Source organism: Rhinolophus hipposideros (genome assembly GCF_964194185.1).
Source record: "Rhinolophus hipposideros genome assembly, chromosome: 7".
Lineage (NCBI taxonomy): Eukaryota > Metazoa > Chordata > Mammalia > Chiroptera > Rhinolophidae > Rhinolophus > Rhinolophus hipposideros.
The window spans coordinates 76,646,992-76,668,660 of NC_138053.1; the positions used below are offsets into that span (position 1 = coordinate 76,646,992).

A 21,669-nucleotide genomic window follows, 5' to 3' on the forward strand; every position below is an offset into this window, starting at 1 on the left:
TTGAATCTAGAATACTTCCTTGGACTTTTTTGTATTTATTGACTTTGATATCTTTTAAGAGTACAGGCAAACTTTTGTAGAACCCATCAATTTGGATTTATCTGACGTTATTAGATTCAGGTGACACCTTTTTGGTAGGAATACCACAGAGGTAAATATTACATCCTTCTCAGTGCATTGTATCAGGAAGCATCTGATAGTAGTTTTCCCCTAGTATTGGTGATGTTAATTTTAATCTCTTGATTAAGGTGATGAGGGCCATGTTCTCCACTGTAAAGTTACCCTTTGTAGTTAGTTAATAAGTAATTTGTAGAGATACTTTGAGACTATGTAAATATATGATCCCACCTAACTTTTACTCCCTAATTTTAATACCATTAATGATTTTCTATCTGTTATACTTATTAGTTGGTATTTTACTATAATGACACATTTCCCTTCTTCCTCATTTATTCAATCATTCATTCATTCATTCATTCATTCATTCATTCATATCAGTATGGACTCAGGGATTTCTTTTTTTGTTCAATGGGTTCCTATCCATTATTATCATTATTTATTTTGATGCTCAAATTGTCCAGATTTGGATAGAGGCAGCTCCGTCAGAATTCCGTCAAGCTGAATTCTGTGTCCTTGTGCTATGTCGCATCATCCTGAAAGCAATTCCTTCCTTTTCAGTGTAACAGGCTGTTCCAACCTCATTTCACACATTCCCTACCCCAGCAGTGGAAACCAGCCTTCTTCAGGGAAGGACACTGATTCTCTTCAGTGGAGAACAGTATTTAGATACAATGTCCGTTGTGCTCTCTGCTACTGGTATGTAATTGTAGGCTGTTTTATTTTGAAAAGTAAATAAAGTTAAGTGAAAATGAAGTGAGGATATGAAATGAAAAATAGAGAATCAAGAGAAAATAAGTATGTGAAACATGGCTCCCAAAATAATAGAAATATATGAAAAGTAACTTATAAATTCCAGAACCACACAACTTCAAAGTTGAAAAATATCTTACAGATAATATAAAGTCTTTTATCTTACAGACAAGAAAACCAAGACTTAGGGATGTTAGGTTATCTTGGCTGAGGTCTCAGAATCACACATTAGCAAATTCTCAATTCAACATTCATCAAGTTCTGCTCTTATACTATTTATCCGACAAACATTTACTGAGTGCCTATAATGTGCCATGTTGTGCCTAGGGGTCTAGCGCTGAACAAAACAGACAGCAATCCCTGTGCCCTCCCAAAGCTTATATCCAATCGATCAAATTGATCCAATTTTCCATACGAAAAGGTACTTCACTTCATTCTATAAGGAAACACACATTAGAACCACAATGAGATATCACTACATTAAAATTGAAAAGACGAGTCATTTCAGTCGTTGGAATGAGAGCGTGGTAAACAACAGGAACTCTCATATACTCTCAATTCTGTGGGAGTATACAGAATTGGTGCAACCGCTTCAGATAAAACTGGTATTATCTGCTAAAGGTGATTACCCCACGGCCCTGCCTTTTCACTCCTAGATACATACCCAACAGAAAACTCAGTGGCTTAAAACAACCATCTCTTCACCTCCTCCTGGAATCAGTGGGCCAGACTGAACATGCTGGGGCTCTTGGAGATGGCAGAGGCACAAAAGTGCAAGCCTAATCTTGCAAATGCTTTTTATGTCTTTGGTCATGTCACCCACCCACTAATTCCAATGGTCAGAGCATGTCATGTCCAAATACAAAGTCAAGGGGAAGGGAAATACTATATTTTCTGCCTCTTTAGGAGTGAAAGGAAATACAGTCACCCAGGAAAGAACTTGGGTACAAAGGAGGGGCAAAGACGTGGGGCTATCGATGCAATCTATTACATCCACCCAAACGGAGATTTTCAGGAACAGAGCTGGTATTTTAACAAGCCCTGCAGGTGATTCTGATGCATGAGAAGTTTGGAAACTGGGTTCTCACCCCCAGAGGTTCTTACTCAGTAGGTCTTGAGTAGTTAGTACCCAAGGATTTCGCTTATCTAACAAATTTCTGAGATGATGCTAACGCTGCTTATCTAGGGACCACACTGCCAACTACGGCAGTGGAAGACAGAACGGCTTCTAAGAAGAAGTCACCTGCGATCAATTTTGAAAGCTTGATAAGAACTGTCAGATAGAGGAGTGGAAAGGTGTTTTGGAAAGGGGAGAAGCAGGTACAAAGGTAGAAAGATGTGAAACTATGTAACAGGTTTAAGAAATTTCAAGTACTTCAGGACGAATAGAATAAAAGGTATGGACAGTGGGAAGGTGAAATAGGCAGAAGTTAGAAGATGGGAAACTTTTTGTGCTAAGTTAGGAGTCCAAATGGACTGAATCCCAGAGGTAAGCAGTCATAGAAGAAATTCATAATGAAAAAAATGATACGAACAGATTCTAGTATTAGAATATGCTCTATAGCAGCATTGTGGAGGAGTAGAAGACACCAGATTGTAGGCAGGAAGAACAAGAAGGTAGGAAAGATATGAATGAAGAAATAAGACCCTGAACCAAAATTGGACATACAACCGAAAGAGAGAGATATACGGAGGTAAGAGAAACTTGGCGACAACTTACATGTGCAGGATAAGTGAGAGGGAAGCATCCAGGATAATTTTTAGGTTCTGGCTTACACAGCTAAAGGTATAATACCACACAAACACACACATTCATCAACAACATATCACATCCTGCTTCGTTCCACAAGAGCTGACCCTTAAATGTAGCTTAAACTTCCTAGTTAACAGGGCAAAAGAAAAAATACAATGTCTGTAAAATACCCAGTTTCCCCGAAAATAAGACCTAGCCAGACAATCAGCTCTAATGCGTCTTTTGGAGCAAAAATTAATACAAGACCCGGTATTATGTTATGGTATATAAGACCCTGTCTTATAGTAAAATAAGATCCAGTATTATATATTATATTATTTATATATTACATTACACTACACTACATTATATTATAAGACCCGGTCTTACAGTAAAATAAGACCCGATGTTGTTTATGTTATATTATATTATATCATATTATATTATATTACACTACATTACATTATATTATATGACCTGGTCTTATATTATAGCAAAATAGGACCGGTCTTATATTAATTTTTGCTCCAAAAGACGTATTAGAGCTGATTGTCCAGCTGAGTCTTATTTTCAGGGAAACACGGTAAAAGTGAATCAGTTGTTCAGTAAAAGTTTTTCCAAAACACTGTAATCTGAGAGAAATTTAACCAGTGAGTGAGTGTACATAAAGAAGATTCTGGATGATATAATGGACAATATCCTTGAAAGCATCCCTAAAAGTGCAAAAAATCTGTTTTGGGTCACTTTCTTTTTTTCTTCTCCTTTTCTTTTTTTTAAAAAAATCACATCCTAAATGCACAATTAGGTAAAAGCTAATCTACAAGGGGCCAAAATAATGCAATCCAAGCACAGAGCTATCCAATGGTATGGTTTAAGAGTGAAGTTTAAAATACTCAGAGGAAGGGACTGAATGGCCACCCATTAGGTACTCCTCCATTAGCACATTTTTCTCAAAGCTGGGCTTTCGAAAAATTAAGATGCCCAGAGTACACGGCTGAATGCAAACATTTGATATTACCAAGGGCAGAGATACGTTTTACCTATTAACCAATCAAGGCAAGGAAAATTAAGAGAGGATAATTTTATGAAGTTTAAGAAACCTACTCCAAATACATTCCACTTTTACACAGAAAAACTCAGGCAGATTAGAATCTTCTTCAAAAACTCTGATTCTGCTCTAACACATGGATGAATAAGTGGATCATGAGTCCTAGTATGAAAACCATTACAACTAGCTATAAATAAATGCTATATATTGCGTTTCTCAGACTCTGAAAGCCTAAAGGTTGATAAAACCTCTTAATGTGGGCAATATACTTTGTCTTGCCTGTATTGCTTAACACGCCACAAATACTCCTTTATGGAAAACACTATGTACATATAAATTTCCTAAGCTGCCTAACTGGAGGCAGTATGTGACCTATACTCTGAGGGACAGAGAGGGAGAAAGCAAATTTTTACCTACTACGTGCCAGCTCTGTGCCAGGCTCTGTGCTAGTTGTTTTACATTCTTTTTTCTTCCCCCCACCCCCTGATTTTTCATTTACTCTTCAAATTACCCAACGAATAAGATTCATTATCTTCATTTTAAAGATGTGAAGAGGATAAACTTTAAAGGATTGCTCTAAGTATAATAATTAGTGAAAATGTGGGATCAGGATTCAAAATCAACTTGTCCTCATTCAGATACGAAAGTTATAAAATGACAAACATATATAAAAAAATTCAACCTCAATCTTAACATGAGAATTGTGAATTAAAACTACACTGAGACAGCAAGCTTTTGAATTCTGGCCAACATGATAAATGAGAAATGTTAAGACACACTATTGTTGGGGCTATGAAAAAATAGGCACTTTCATACATTGCTAGTTAGAATGCAAAAGGGGTTGAATTTAGCAATACCTAACACAATTATATATGTATTTACATAAATTTTGACCCAGTAATCCCACTTTTAGAAATTTACCTGCCACAAATATGTAGAACATCACATAGGTATTGCTTAACCACAAAAAGAAATCCAGAAAGATAAACTTGAAACTAATGAAATCGTTATCCATAGGGAAGGTAGAAATGGCACAGGGAAGATAGCAATGGAATGGTAGTCAGACCTCTATATATACCTCTATATATACTATATACATACAGTTTTGACTTTTGAATCATGTAAATGTTATTACACACTCAAAAAAAGAGAACACGCTAAATCAAAATGGATACAGCAAACACTAAAACTGAACACAAATAGCAACAAATGAACCTAACTATGTTATCAAATAACATAATCACACACACAAAATTGAATCCAAGGAATTCTGACCACAGTACTATGACTGCGTACCATTACTGGGTGTCATGGGATAAACTGTGGCCCCCCTCCAAAATATATCCACTTGGGACCCATGAATGTCATCTAATCTGAAAATGGGGTCTTTGCAAATGTAAGGGTCTCAGAATCAAATCATTCCAGATTTAAGGTAAATACTAATTCCAATGATTATGTCCTTATAAAAGATAGAAATGGGAGACCCAGACAGAGAGAAAAGGCCATGTGAAAATGGAAGCAGAGATTGAAGATATGTAGCCACAAGTCAAGCAATGCTTGGAGCCCCAGAAACTGGAAGAGGCAAGGAGGGACTCTTCCTTAGAGCCTTTGGAGGAAGAGTGCGCCTGCCGACACCTTGATTTTCGAGTTCTGGACTCTGGAACTGTGAGAGAATAAATTTCTCTTGGTTCTAGCCAGCAAATTTCTGGTAATTTATTGCAGAAGCTCTAGGAAACTATTAATAATTCACCGGGATATATTTTAAGGACAGAAAGGATTGAAAAGAAATCTTGAAACTTATCTAGTGTTTTATATTGGCAGTGGTATTGATACAGCAATTCTAATAATATATGGTCTTGGAATACAAGTGAAAAAGTCTTCAAGAACAAAGAATCCATCAACTGTGTCACTTATTACTGAAACCTGAGAACTGACCACTGGACGTGGCAACATGAAAGTCACTGGTGACTCCAAGAAGATCAATTTTAAAGTAATGGAATGTGGGCCTAATAAAGGAGGGGAGGAGAGGAATAAGACAGACTAGAGACAGCTTCTCTAAGGAGGAGCTGAGAATTGGGGCAGGACAGTCAGAGAAGAAATTTTCTTTCCAGAGAAATAACATTATGTTCGAGTGCTAATGGAAATGAATGATCAAGTGGAAAGAAAAAAATATTAATGATACAAGATAGAGGGGAGAATTACAGGAGTGGTAACTCTATGTGAGGGAGTCAGACCCCAGGGAAGAGGTGGAAAGGCTGGCTTTAGGAACTTGGACAACTCATCCACAGTAACAGATGGGTAAGTAGAGTATGTATATGGCATAGAGACTGGTGAGTAAATGCAATGCCATCTACTTGTGAAAACTCTCTTGATTGCTTCAATATTTTGTGACAGGAAGTTCATTAGCTAAAATTAATGATGAAAAAGGAGATGCTGGAGGTTTTGAGGAGAGGAGAGAAAGTACGAAAGTCATCTAGGTGAGGAGGGGCGTGAAAAGATCAAATAAGTGTGGTACAGTTGCTAGGAGCATTAAGAATCCACCGTCATTATTTTAAAGTGAGACCAGTCATCTTTTTTCTCCAGTCCCATTCAGCCGCAAGAGTGAGATTTAACCCTGGTTGTAATTTTGCCAAGATAGAGAGAGGCAAAGGAACCGAAGATGCATGCAAGGGAGTGATGATGACTGACCTTTGAATTTAAGGTATATGGAGAGAAACAGGGATATTGGGGTGAAAAAATCCAGTATTACATCATTCTCTCCTGCAAACAATTTAATCCTTTGGCTTCTGTAACTCTATCTTCCCTCTTGTACCTGCACTGATTGATCCTTCACTGATTCCACTTTCTCCAATGGTTTATTATCTTACATCATTTCCCAAGTCTAACTACTTGGTCCTACGTATACTTCCTCCAAAATTAACTTATTTTCATGGCTCCTGAAAGGTCTGTATGGATTCATTTTGTAATTCCTCACTGGCACTACAAATGCTTATAGTGTCAATGTGTCAATATGCCTGACATCAACAATCATTACCCTCAAAGTGTTAGCATCTTAAATAACATTTCTGAAATGAAAATCATTTCCTGTAATCTTGCAATTTCTATCATTATTCCCATTCATTAGTAATCCAAACTCTCAGGCTATGAATTTTTTTTTTAAAATCTCTGTTATCATCTGTATTATTAGTTAATTCTTCCTTTCCTGTTCTATTACTCTGATCCTAGCTTAAAAATCTCATTATCAGTCACCTGGGTTATTGTAATTATCAATTAACTAGTCCTTTAACTTCAGTACTTCTCTACTTTCAGCAGCCCTTCTTACGGGGATGCAATGAATTGCCCTTAAACAACTTTTTATTATTTACTTCCATAATCAACTACAATAAAAACAACATTTACAAACTTAATTCCAAAGCCATTATCCTCACATTCAGTCCCCTTATTTATGGTTCCTCTTCAATTATATTTTCCTTTATTCTAATTTTATTGCTATTCATAAACTCCCCATTCTTGCCAGATTGGTCTTTTCACTGTTCCCAAAACAAAAATCTTGTGCCAGCACATTTCGTTATTTAGTTCTTTTTCCTTTCTATACCTAAACGAATTCTATCCATCCTTCCAGTTCCACCTCTTCCTTGAAACCTTCCTCTACTATTGTACTTCAGAATATTTTCCTTCAATGAACTCCTGTGTTACATTCGACAAGTCAGGATCTGGCCATGTATAGTTATTAGTCTCTCTAACCATTTCATTGGCATCTTAAGGGCAAAATTTTGTCTAATTTTTTCAACCCCCCCCATAACACCTAGCAAAATGATGGTGATATTATTAACAGGTTAAACTGAAAACAGTGGGAAACTGCTAGGGAGTTTGTTAGATGAAAAACTCAAGGCCTTAAGAATCAAACACTAGGTAAAGAGAGTTTGAAATTTGGGTGCTGAGCAAGTATTTAAGGTGATGACACCTGGGAGTCAAAATCGCACATAATCTTAAAAGTATGATCTTTACTTGTTAAGCTTATGTTAGCAACCTCATGTTTGCTGTTAATTGGAAAGGGAACCACATTTTAACAGAGATCTATCAGTTAAACTCTTCGATACTCTTATTAAGAAGAGTAAATTCTTCTTAGAGTAAAAATTAAGAGTTAAACTTTTACACAGATTGGTAATTTAAATCCTTGGAAAAATCTACAATGAATTCCAAAACAGATCCATAAAAAGCTTGAAATATTTCTACCTTCTTACTTATCAAACATAGCTGATGAAGGAACAAGGAAAGTTTAATAAAATCCAGTTGGTATCTTTTCTGTGATGAAGTAAATGGAATCAGGTAATTTTCACTATTGATTTCTGAAACCATAACTAAAAATCTGCTTATTACATTAAAAATTAAATTCTTTATCAAAAATTAACATTAAGTGGATATTAAAAATAAATTTTCTATTTTCAACATGTCATGGCTCCTAAATTTACAAGCCTCCTTTTACTTCTTCAAATCAGACTAAATTCTTACCTGTCTAAGACCAAAGTCCAGAAATGAAAACGTCTTCTGCTACTATCTGATCAGATGTCAGCTAACACTGAGTGGGTAAGGTTCTGAATAACCATTACACAAATGTATCAAATTAAATATTAAAATCCCCATAGACACTTTTGACCAAATAGAATCACAGAATTTTAAAGGCAGAAGACAATTTAGAGTTACTACACTAGCTTGCCTATTTTATATAAGAAACAGGAAAGCTGAACATTTATAAAGTTTTTGGGGAGCAGTAGTGGGGAGAAATATCATTATTATACCTGATGTAATGGGGAAATTGAGAGTTTATAATAAGTGCCGTTGTTTCCCCGAAAATAAGACCTAACCAGAAAATAAGCCATAGCATGATTTTTCAGGATGACTTCCCCTTAACATAAGCCCTAATGCGTCTTCTGGAGCAAACCTTAACATAAGACCCGGTCTTATTTTCCGGGAAACACAGTATAAAACTCATAATGACAGAACTCAAAATAGGTTCTGAAACCACAGTCAGCTAGATAAAAAATTCTGACATGGATACTTAACTATCATGAAAAACACACTAGAACTGACAATATCATAGCTTAGAAAAAAATAAACAGAATTATCAATGTATGAAAATTTATGATTATTTAGAATATTTTTTAAAACAGTACTATTATTCTAGACAAATCTAGGTTAACTTTCACTGACCAGTACTAAGCTGGGATAAAAAGTCAACTATAAAAGTAGACTGTGATAAATTGAGATGTATATTGTAATCCCCACAGTAACCTCTAAGAAAAATCTTAAAAATAGTAAAAATAAATAAATAAATCAACAAAGGAAATTAAATGGTACACTAAAAGAATATTTAACACAAAAAAGGCAGTAAAAGAATGGCAGGCATAAATCCAATGATATCAATAATTACATTAAGTGGGAATAGATTAAACATGCCACTCAAAAGGCTGAGATTATCATAGTGGATAAAACCCAAGGACGTTACTTCTATAAAAGACGCATTTTAGATTCAAAGATACAAACAGGTTCATTTATTTCGAGTAAAATAATGGAAAAGATATTCCATACAAACAATAGCACTAAGAATGCTGAAGTGGCTACATTAACAGCATACGAAATAGATTTTGAGATAAATAGTACTAAAGACAAAGAAAGATTATTTCTTAATGACAATGGTCAATAATATACCAGGAAGACACAACATTTATCAATGCATCCACTCACAACTAATAACAAAGCTGCCAAATACATGAAGCAAAAACTGACAGAACTGAATGAAGCAGAAACAGAGAAAATCAGCAAGGATGTAAATGACCTGAACAACATTATCAACAAATTTGACCTAGGCTGTTCAGAATTTACATTCCTTTTAAGCACACATAGAACATTCTCCAGAACTGACCACGTGTTGGGCTACAAACAAATCTAAATAAATTTAGAATCATAAAAAGGACATTCCCTGAATAACAGAACAAAATTTAAAATCTGCAACAAAAAGAAATCAGGGAAAACTCAGAAGTCAAAGAAGATATTAAAAAGGAAGTTAAATATTTTGAACTGAATAAAAACAGAAACACAACATATCAAACTTTGTGGGATACAAGTAAGGCAGTGTTTACTGGAAAAATATATAGATTTAAATGCCTATATCAGAAAAGAATACTCTCAAATCAATAACCTAAGTTTCCACACACTAAGAAACTAGAGGGGCAGCTGGATGACTCAGTTGGTTAGAACGTGAGCTCTGAACAAGAGGGTTGTCGGTTCGATTCCCACATGGGATGGTGGGCTGTGTTCCCTGCAACTAAAGATTGAAAACCATGACTGGACTTGGAGCTGAACTGCGTCCTCCACAACTAGACTGAAGGACAACGACTTGGAGCTGAGGGGTGCTGGAGAAACACACTGTTCCCCAATATTCCCCAATAAAATTTATATATATATATATATATATATATATATATATATACATATAAAAGAAACTAGAAAAAGCAAATAAAATCCAAAGCAAGAAAGAAATAATGAAGACTAGAATAAAAATGAATGAAACACCCTGAAAAACAAAAGAGAAGTACCAATGACTTCGTTTAAGTTGGCTCTTTAAAAAAAGTCAACAAACTTTTAGATAGAATGACCAAGCAATTGAGAAAAGCAGACACAAATCACCAAAATCAGGAATGGAAAAGAGGAAAAACCGACTCTATAAAAATTAAAAGGATCATAGAGGAATATTATGAACAATTTTAAATCAACAAATTAAAGAACTTACATTAAAAGAAAATCCTGAAAAGACATAAATTACCAGAACTGACTACAAAAAACAGAAAATCTGGGTAGATCAAATAAGGACATTAAACTACATATTAAAAACTTCACATAAAGCAAAGCCTAGGAATAACGGTTTCACTGATGAAGCTTATGAAATACGTAGGAAACGCATTTTGCGAGGTCAGTATTACCCTGAGACCACAGCTAGAGAGAGAAGACAAGAAAACTCAAGACCAATATCCCTTGTGAACATAGATACAAAAACCCTTCTTAAAAGATTAGCAAACTGAATTTAGCAATGTAAGAGAGGATTATAAGTTATCAAGTGAGATTTTTCCTCAGAATGAAAGGTAGGTTTACCATCTGAAAATCAATCTAAAATGCTACATTCATAGAATAAAGCACAAAACCACATGTTCATTTCAACAGATGCAGAAAAAGCATGTGACAAAATCCAATACCCATTCATTACAAACTTGTTTTAAAAAAAGGTAAATAGAAAGGAACGTCTTCAACTTATTAAAGGACACCTATGAAAAGTCTACAGCTGACATTATTCTTAATGGTGAAGGCTTTCCCCCAAATGCCAGAAGAACAAGGATGTCTGTTCTTACTACTGCTACTGAATGCTGTATTATTTAGGTTCTAGCCAGTGCAGTAAATGCAAAAAATAAGCTTAAAAAATAAAATAAAATATTTTTAAAATATTACGTGCATTAAGACTTTTTTTAAAAAAGTGAAACCATTTATTACCAGATGATATTTTCCTGTATGTGGAAAATCCTAAGGAACCCTTAAAAAAAAAAAAACAGGTTAGCAAAGTCACAAGATACAAGGTCAATACACAAAAATCAACTGCATCTCTATATTCTAGAAAAAATGTGGAAACAAAGAAAACAATTCCATTGAAAATACAACCACAATAATAGTTAGGATAAAATATTTAAGAAGTACAAGATTTGAATAATGTTGCAAAACATTGCTTAGAGAAAAAGGTAAACTGAAAAACAGCTCATGGACTGGCAGGCTCAACATTATTAACATAGCAATTTTCCTGAAATTGATCTATACATTCCACACAATCTTTTTCAAAATACCAGCTGGCTTTTAAAAAACTGAAACAAGCTGACCCTAATTTTATATGGAAATCAAAGGATCTAGAATGGCCTAACAATTTGAAAAAGAACAACAAAATCAAAGGACTTACACCTAATTCCGAAACACAGTATGAAGATACTGTAATGAAGAGAACTGAGATTCCAGAAATAAATCCTTATATTTATGTTAGATTGATTTTTTCATAAAGTTGCCATGATAATTCAATAGGAGAAAAGATAACATATGGTTTGGGGACAACTGGATATCATATGCAATAAAATGAACTTAGACCTTTCTCTCATACCAGACATAAAAATTAATTCAAATGGATCAAAGACCTAAACGTATGAGCTAAAATAATAAGCCATCTAGAAGAATATATAGGAGTAAATCTTTGTGACTTTGTATTAAGAAGAATTCTTTAGACAACAAAAGCATGAGCCATAAAAAAATAAAATTGAGAAAATGGACTTCATTAAAGTTAAAAACTTTTGCACTTTAAAGGACACCAAGAAAATAAAAAGACAAGCCACAAATTGGGAGAAAACATCAGTAAATCATATTATCTGACAATACCCTTGTATTTAGAATACAGATGAACTCTCACAACTGAGTAAGACGATGATCCTATTTTAAAATGGGCAAGACTTGCTTGAATAGACATTTCACCAAAGACACAAGAATGGCTTATTAAACACAAAAGTGCCCAACATCATTAATCATTAGGAATATGCTAATTAAAACCACAATGAGATACCATGATACACTTACTAAACTGGCTATAATCAAAAAGATAATATCAAGTGTTGGTGAGAATGCTCTTATATACACTGCTGGCAAGAATGTCAAATGGTACAGCCACTTTGGGACACAGCTGGCAATTTCTTAAAAATTTAATTTATCATAGGACCTAGCAAGTCCATTCTTAGCAACCTAAGAGAAATGAAAACATTTGCCCACACAAGGATGTGTCCACGAATGTTCAAAAAAACATTATTCATAATAGCCCAAAACTGGAAATGATCAAAGTGTCTTTCAACTAGTGAGAGAATAAACAAAATATGGTATATCAATATGATAAAATAACATTCAGCAATAAAAAGGAATAACATACTCATATATATTCTATGCCATGAATGAACCTCAAAAATTATGTTAAGTGAAAGAAGCTAGATGCAAAAGACTACATGGAGTATGATTCCTTTTGGATACCAATTTCCAGAAAATTTTACAAAAACAGAATATGGAGCAGCAGCTGCCTGAGGCAGGGAAGGGGGTGTGGGAGTTGAGAGCTGACCACAAATAGGCTTGAGGGAAATTTTAGGGGTGATGGAAAAGTTCTAAAACTGGATTGTGTTGATGGTTGCACAACTCTATAAATTTACTAAAAACCACTGAATTATATACTTACAACAGTAGGTGAATTTTATATTATGTAAATTACATCTCAATCATGTGAAAATGCAATTAGAGATATTGCCCTCCTTTAGGTAGCTATAAACATTTTCCATAGTTCACATATTTTTTCTTAAAAAAGATAATCATACATAATAAAGAAACTTATTGTACATGTTAGCCATATACTAACAATTTCTAGGAATTCAAAAACAAACACTATAATTTGCTGGTAATAATTAGCTCTAACCTCACTTGACTAAAATTTCTTGTGAGGAATAAGGAAAGCAATCATGTCATTTAAGCAAGCTCATACACTGTCACCTGCATGTAGTTAAAAAGACTATTTCACTTACCCTAGGATGGCAGTTACATTCAATATAATTACCTTGTTTTGAATAGAATCACTGATACGTAAGAGTAGGAAGGCATCTTATAAATAATCTAGTCCAATCTTTTTGTTTTACATGAAAAGAAACAAAGAGATAAAAAGCAAACAGATGAAATGATGTGTTCGAGAGCACACTTTCAAAGCTAATTGCAAAGCTTCCCAGTCTTGCTCAGTCTCCTGACTTACCTGCACTATGTACTGACTATGGTATTATTGAAAGAAGAAAATGGTAGAAGATTATAAAAAATAATCACAGTGGAAATATTCAGGCAATATAAGCAGATGATTAATTTTTCATCCTGTGAACAAATGTCTTGTAACCCCAAATGTTTGGTTCCTTTTATATTCTACAAAAAGGGGAAGGCAACTTTAGAAAGCCTTTTAAACACTTATTTAGTACTCCAATACACTCATGAAAAGAATTACCTTATTTAATAACTGGAGAAACTGAGTTTCAAAATAATTTAACTTGCCACAGTTAGAAAGCTTGTAAATAATGCCAGAATTTAGAAAACTAAATTTATCTGATTTCAAAGCCCACGCCCATTTTTCTACACCTCTTTCAGACACTTTAATGCAATGATATACAAAACAATTCCTTTCAATAAATATTGTTTGTGCTTACATCTCCAATATATTCATTAGAAAACTCACAAAACAGACATTTTAAGAGGATAAGATAAAAAATATGTCAGAGGTTCTAATTTTCTTTGCACAGTGAGCTAAATTATCTTGCACAGCCTGCGTTCCACCTTCCAGTACACATACACCAATTTGGAAACCACTATTCTAGATACTACTGTTTTTCCAGAATTGAATACCGTCCTCCTTTGAAATTTTCTTCTGTTCCTGCTATGTTATCCTCATTTAAAAGCTTTAATTTCTGTATTTCTAATTCCATTAATTTCTCCACACAACTTGTGTTTTTCTATTTTTACTCTCTTCTATTTCTAGGCTCTTGAAATTGGAAATACATCCACTTAAAATCTCTTAACAGTCCACCAATAAAGCTGGACATTCTTATTTAAAATCAGGGTTTTAAAATGACTATGAAGAAACTGTACAAAGATGAAAACTATAATTCTTAGTTTTCTTAGTTTGATAGACTGGATGTTTTCTGTTAAAAGGTTTACAGTGCGCTTAGGTAGGGGGAAAAAACCTATATAAGAAAAAAGGAGGTATTTACATAATACTAACATTGACTTTTTAATAAAAGCAGTAAGTAACCTCTAAACCTCACAGAAAGTATGAAATTTGTGTTTGAGTAAATAAAAATCGTTGAGACAAGTGTTGATCAATGTTATATGAAACCAGGAAGGTAGCAATCAGGTTGCAGAACATGCTTCATTAGAATCAATGACTCTACAACATGCTTCATTACAAGTGTGATGTAAAATATTTCTATCTAGCTTAAAAGGCTTAAATATATCTGGCTTTGGATTACCTTTTATCAATATGAAGTGCAATTCAACATAGAGTAAAATGTTGCTTTTCAAAGTCAGTTTTTTGCTGTCAGTTCCTTCCAGATGTCAGAATCGTTCTCCTACTGAATCAAACTTGTTCTCTTACAAATTGATGCACAGTCACTTCTTTATAAACCAGTGTTTCTAAATTGTTTAATGTAAGATTCCCCCTTCCCAACTAATTGTAACCCTTTTGGGGGTGGTATCCTTCCCACTGAGAATGCATGTTCTAAAATACCTTTCGCGGGCCGGCCCGGTGGCTCAGGCGGTTAGAGCTCCGTGCTCCTAACTCCAAAGGCTGCCGGTTTGATTCCCACATGGGCCAGTGGGCTCGCAACCACAAGGCTGCCAGTTCGATTCCTCAAGTGCCGCAAGGGATGGTGGGTTCCGCCCCCTGCAACTAAGATTGAACGTGGCACCTTGAGCTGAGCTGCCGCTGAGATCCAAGGGATGGTGGGCTGTGCCCCCTGCAACTAGCAATGGCAACTGGACCTGGAGCTGAGCTGCGCCCTCCACAACTAATACTGAAAGTACAACAACTTGAAGCTGAATGGCACCCTCCACAACTAAGGTTGAAAGGACAACAACTTGAACAACTTGACTTGGAAAAAAGGCCTGGAAGTACACACTGTTCTCCAATAAAGTCCTGTTCCCTTAAAAAAAAAAAATACCTTTCACAAAGCTTGTATTGTAGTTACAGGGATCGATTTTTTTTAATAACGACAAAATGAAGATAAAGAAATCACTCATTTATTCTCTACTGTCCAATAGAGTCCATCTTCCTGAATCAATTCCTAAAATAGTTTCCAAACATGAAAGAGATAAAAGCAAAGTTGGAAAGAATGAGTTGGTCAGGATAGGCATCCAAGGACTGGAAACTGCGAAGGCCAGTGACCGTCGTAATATCTGACGCTGACTTCACACAGAATTGGACTATACACTATTGTAGACATGCAAAACTCAAGACAACTAACGTAATAATAATAATGAGGAGGAGGAGGAGAAGGGAGGTAGGGGTAGGAGAGGGGAGGAGGAAGAAAAAAGAAAGGAAGTGAATGAAAAAGGAGGAAAGGAAGGGAAAGTAGGAAGGGGAAGGAAGAAAAGGAGGAAAGAAAGAAGGAATGGAAAGAAAGAACAAAAGACATTGCTGACGAAGTTCTTGGAGCCCAAACCACTGATTTTTAGATGTCTCTCCCTAACTGGCCTACACACCCAATTCCAACAACATTATTTCTGTTTGTACTAGAGTTCTCTCTATAGTAGAGAGAACTGTTAAGAATGTAGTTTTAGTTTATTCCTGATTATTTGGGTTATTACTATATATGCAATTACTTACATCTCAGATCTCCAAGAGATCTCCACGGACAACTCCAATTACCACAGTGCCGCAGTTGGCATCCTGCTCTAGCGACTCTATTTTTAAATCTTTGAGTTATTTTTCTAAAATTAATTTGTGTATTCTCATGCTACCTCTATATTAATGCATACTTCTATTTTTGCATTTACGAATTGTAATTATCTATGAAATCTGAGCTTCATGTTAAATTATGAACTACCTGATGACATGGAAAATTATCATTTACCTCTATAGTATTTCCAGTGCCTATCACACTAGCAGACAGTTTTACATACTGAATAAGTGTTACGCTTTAACTGCTGGCCTGCTAAGCACTTTACCACACGTATACATATGGTGCACAACCAAACTGACCTTTCAAAAAGGATTTTTGATAGAAGTATCAAAATAGGATTATCTGATGAAGAAAAGCTCTTTTCCTGTGTTGTCATGCTTAGAGTTCCTAATGCCTGAGGCATACAGATGTAATAATATTAAAGTAGGGGTTGCAAACTCAAATGCCCACAGTGCCGAAGTCATTCTAAATAAGCGAAAGCAAAGAAGGAGACACATAAAACAAGAGAAGGAAATGGCCGTCTGGATACTAAACGCCCAAAGCAGCAACTCCATTTGATTGTAGCCACTTGGGAATCCCGGTCATGAGGCCAGATCTTTAAGTGTTCAAGAGAAGCTAGTTACCTGCCCTCCCCCTCCTTTTTTTCCTTTTTCTTTTTAATATGGATTCCTGTATTAAATCTTGGCTGCTTTCTTTCATTTATTCAATCACTCATTTATTTATTTTTAAACACCGTATGAGCCAAAGAAAACATCTACAGGATGAATTTGGACTGCAGGGCATCAGTTTGTGATCTCTGATAAGTATATAACATCTTCAACTGATAATGATAGGTTACTTGGTTTGGTTCAAGGAATCAGAACATTGCTTTGACTTTTTAAAATTTACCTCTTGCCTCCTTCCTCAGGCTCATGTCCATGAAACCCTTTTGATCTTTCAATATGATGCAACCAAAATGATGACTTTAAGTCCCAGAAAATCTTCCTGCTTCTCTGACTTTATCAGCCTTCAGCTTGAAAGGCCCCCACTTCCTCAGCCCCTTCCCAGGCCCCTCACGCTAATTCCTACTTTGGTCACTAACTCAGGGAAGCATTCTATGATCTCGCCTATCACCTAGATTACATTATAGTCTCTGTTAAACAGATTTTCAAGTACTCTGTGCTTTTCTCAAAAGCACTTGCCAAAACTGTAATGAAATAACCATTTCTGTAACTAGTTATTTTATAACTAATTCCCTCCCTGAACATCAAGTTCTAAGAGGGCAGAAAATGGGCATACCTTGTATATTACTAACCTCTGATCGAGCACAGCATGGGATAGGCATCAATCAATAATTGATGAAGGAAGAAATAAAGGGTCACTTCTTACTATTACATTAAAAAAAAAAGGAATTAAGTGAAAAATAGCAAAATTTGAATCTGTGCCCTGAGACCAAAGGGGGGATTTTCACTTTTAACAAAGTATATTCTTTATGTGAACTTCTGTATGTGTTTCTTTATTGAGCTTGTTAACTACTCTAACTCAATACCTCTAATCTCCCTATTGTGTCTACTAGATCTGCCTAGTACTAAAAAGGTGTATTAATCTCTACACGCGCACACACGCATACTATATAGAATTGTTTTGTCAAATCTTCTTTACATTTCATTTTTTGCCTTTATATATTTAGCAATTTGTTGAGTTCATATAAATTTTGCCAGTATTTTCTTGACAAACTTTCTCTTTATTTATCCTTTTGCCCAACGTCTTTCTTTACCTGACTATTTAGTATTTTAACTTTAAGTTCTATCCTGTCTGGCATTAATACTGCAATTTCTGTCTTCTTATTTTACTTTCTTTCACATCCTTAGCCCAACTCATTATTTTCATCTTCTCAACCACTTTATTTCTTTACTCTTCCCCTGGGTGATTTCCTTTTCTCAAGGATTTTAAACATCATATATGCTAATGATTCCAGGCTCCACCTCTCTCCTGAATTCCAGATTGGTATATCCAACTACCTAACATCTCCATTTGGATATCTAATAGCCACCTCAAACTAGAATATTTTATCTTCAAAATGAGTTCCTTTTATTGTTTTTTATATCAGCTACTTCTGCAACATCTCCCACTTTGATTAAGGATAACTCATTCTTCCAGTAGCTTCGGCCAAATATCTTGGTATTATCCTTGATTTCTTTCTCACCCATTTTTGGATCATGAGCGTCTCCCTTCAAAATATACCTTGAATGTGACCATTTCCAAGACACCTTCCTCTCTCATAACCTCCTAATTGATTTTTTTTTCTACCCCTGCTACTCCCAGGCAATTTAACAGAGCAGCCAGAGAGTCTGTTAAAATATAGATCAGGTCATGTCGCTCCTGATCAAAATCCTTCAAAAATGTCCTCTGTCATTCAGAATAAAAGCCAAAATCCTTAAAATGGTCTTCAAGTTATGAATATGAATTATATTTCTTAACTAGAAATTTGCTTGGATATTCTTTTCTCCTTTCAGTAAAATACTAGCATGTATCTTATCTTAGGAAATATAACTTGTAATACTTAAGTGTTATATAAATTGATGAGATAAGATACAATGCTAACTCAGAAACCAAGAAATAAATAGAGGCTTGTTTGTTTTCCTTCAGATCTCATACATCTATTAACTCTTAAACTCCAGACTTGTGAGATGAAAGCACGTGGTTTTATACTGTCAATCATAAGACAAATATTATATACATATTTAAAAGGTTTATGGTTCTAATGTTAACAAAACCAACTCCTCCTTTTAAATCAAACCAATAAATGTTTTGCTTGAGTTCCAGGAAAAGATCAACTTCAGTTACAGCTGCTGATTCTAACAATAAGTGTTTAAATCTGTTCACAGTAGAAAAGACGTAAAACCATTTGCCTTCTTGACAACCATTTTTCACTTGAATTTATATAATCTAAGATAATTGGTGTGATAACTGTAGCAGATTAAAAATGGCTACAAGTCCTCTCCTGGTCCTCACCCTGAGGTGACATCTAATTTCCCTCTCTTTGAGTCTGTGCTGACCGCAGTGACTTTCATGACAAATAAAACCTGGCAGAAATGACCCGGGTCTCCCAAGGCTACGTCCTAAGAAGCCTTGCAGCTTTCACTCCAGCACATACTACACTCTCTGGGAGCCCTGATCTACCATGTCAAAGGTGAGACCAGCATGACAGCCATGCTGGTGTTTCTGTGTTCTGTGATTCCGTGCTCTGGATGATGTCCCAGCCAAGCCCAGCCTTCTGGCCACGACCACCGGGGTGGCACTCACAGACCTGAATACCTCCAAGCAATGCCCATCAACACCATAGGAAAAAAGCTGAGTCCTATCTGAAATTCCTTACCTACAAAATCATGAGACGTAAGAAAATGGTTAATTTAAATCATACTGAGTTCTGGGATAGTTTGTTACACAGCAACAAATAACTGGAACATTCAGCACATTTGTATTTAATTGGCAACAAAAAAGTTTTCGTTTCAAATTTAATACTACCTCTATTTTCTTTTTTTCCTGCAAACCAAATCTATTACTTTAATCCTATGGCCCCCTTTATTCCTTAAAACTTTAATGATAACATGTAACTAACTCTTCTCTTTCTGTGATTAGTATAGCAAGTTTCAATATGTAATAAACAATTTTAAGGTTTTGTAAGTAGCAAAAGAACCATAATCTAATCTCATTTTGTACTTAAAGAAAATCTTGTACTCTGAAGTTTATAAATTGCATGAAATAGGCAACTTCTCACCAAACATCTTCTCACCAATAGGCAAACTTCTCACCAAAATTCTCACCAAAAATATTTAATTAACTAAAGCATAAAGACATGACTTCCTTCCACTTAGAAAATTAACAATGTCTGTGTGATTAAGAGGAAGTAATAGTACTGTCTTGGGAAGAGGGTGAGTGATCCACAAGAAAGAAAAGAGAGTATTAAATGAAAAAAATGAAAAAAATTCAGAATCCATTGTCATAATGCTATCTAACCAAATGGTTTTAAAATTTTACTTAATACAAACCTATTAAAATGGCCAAAATGCAGAACACTGAAAACACCAAATGTTGGTGAGGACGTGGAACAATCGGGAATCCTTATTCACTGCTGGTGGGAATACAAAATGCTACAGATACTCTGGAGGACAGTTTGATGATTTCGTATGAAACTAAACATACTTTACCATACAATGCAGCAATCACACTCCTTGGTAGTTACCCAAAGGAGCTGAAAACTTAATTCCACACGAAAACCTGCACGTGGATGTTTATAGCAGCTTTATTCATAATTGCCAAAACTTGGAAGCAAACAAGATGTCTTTTCATAGGTGAAAGGATAAACTGTGGTACAGACAGACAATGGAATATTATTCAGCACTGAAAAGAAATGAGCTATCAAGCCATGAAAAGACATGGAGAAAATGGAAATGCATATTATTAAGTGAAAGAAGCCAATCTGAAAAGGCTACATCCGGTATGATTCCAAATATAAGACATTTTGGAAAAGGCAAAATTGTGGGGTAAATAAAAAGATCTGCGGTTGTCAGAGGTGAAAACAGAGCACAGAAAAATTTTAGGGCAGTGAAAATAGTTTGAATGCTATTATAATAAATACTTTGTATGCTATTATAATAATGTATATACATCATCATACATTTGTCTAGAATGTACACCACCAAGAGTGAACCCTAAGGTCACTTTGGGTGATTATGACATGTCAATACAGGTAAAATTCCTGGTTAAAAATGTACCATTCTGGTGGGTGATAGAGCGGCTGAACACAGGTGGGGACAAGGCATATATGGCCAATCTCTGTACCTTCAGCTCAATTTTATTGCAAACCTAAAATTGCTCTATAAAAGTCTTTTAAAAATTGCTTCACCAAATATGGGATTTAAAAGTGACTTCTACACTGGTGAATGCGAGGGGATAAAGACCAAAGAACACAAACTTATACACATCTGTGTATCAATTATGCAAGTCGAACGCTTCTGAGGTTCTTTTCTGTCTGCGTGATGGAGACAGTTCCCACAGCCTTGTTATGATCACAGGGTCAGAGACAACGCACACAAAACAGTGCGCATAGTATGGGCCATCAGTGGTGGATAGAGGTTCAGAAAAAACAGCTTTAAAATTGTTACTATTATTACAAAAGAGCATAAAACAACATATAAACCTGTAACATAGCAATAAAATGACTAAAAAAAAGTGATGAAGCAACCAAATTTTCTATATAGTGTAACTAACATAAAATGCTGTAATTATTGCCACATCCATTTAACTATTGAGCACCTACTGTAATTCCCAGGTAGGTAAAATGCTACCATAAGAAAGGCATAAACTGACAGAAGCATTTTAAAGTTAAACTCAGTTCTAGTCTAGGTTAATCTTAGGGAATATAATAGATGATTACAGAAGCAGCTCTTTTTGTCACTGACAAAAGTGAATTCTTTAATAAAAAGCGT

The 21,669-nt window shown here is 35.1% G+C and overlaps 1 protein-coding gene across 2 annotated transcripts in view; it reads right to left on the reverse strand.

Moving 5' to 3' along the window:
- The window catches only part of NIPBL (NIPBL cohesin loading factor), a 186,638-nt gene that overhangs the window by 124,052 nt on the left and 40,917 nt on the right, over positions 1 to 21,669 (reverse strand). The gene's annotated exons all lie outside the window — the stretch shown is intronic.